Source organism: Centruroides sculpturatus, unplaced genomic scaffold (assembly GCF_000671375.1).
Source record: "Centruroides sculpturatus isolate CEXI.00-Female unplaced genomic scaffold, Cexi_2.0 scaffold4504, whole genome shotgun sequence".
Taxonomy (NCBI): Eukaryota; Metazoa; Arthropoda; class Arachnida; order Scorpiones; family Buthidae; genus Centruroides; species Centruroides sculpturatus.
The window spans coordinates 6052-6527 of record NW_019388858.1 but is presented as its reverse complement, the minus strand read 5'-3'; positions in this window follow the sequence as shown (position 1 = coordinate 6527).

Below are 476 nucleotides of genomic sequence, written 5' to 3'. Positions count from 1 at the left end.
ACAGAAAGGCGAGACAAAGGAAAATAAAATTTGAAGCTTTTTCTTCAAAATTAACGCATTTCTTTCGTTTTTTTCAGTTTTAAATATTTTTTTATGTTTAATTACATTATAATTAAAAACAGGTGGGCGTTAAGAGGTTAATAAATGTTTGTTTTTCTTGTTTTATTGCAGAATATGCATAGAAATTATATAAGGACTTTTCAAAAAGGTTTTTGGACTGAAAAAAGCTTTTAGCTAGCTATAGAGAACGTTAGAATGGACGGAAACCTAACAATAATTATACTGTGCTGTTATACTTGCTATGAAGTACTTTGTACTACATATGCAATAAATTAAATTTGGTTAAGAAATTCAAAAATTAATTTTATGTAATTATATTTGTTATCTTACCCTAATGGCATTTGGCATCTCACCCGGATACTTGGGGTGAGATGCCTAAAATGCCAGACAGTGAAAAAGTCGTCATTGCAAACACA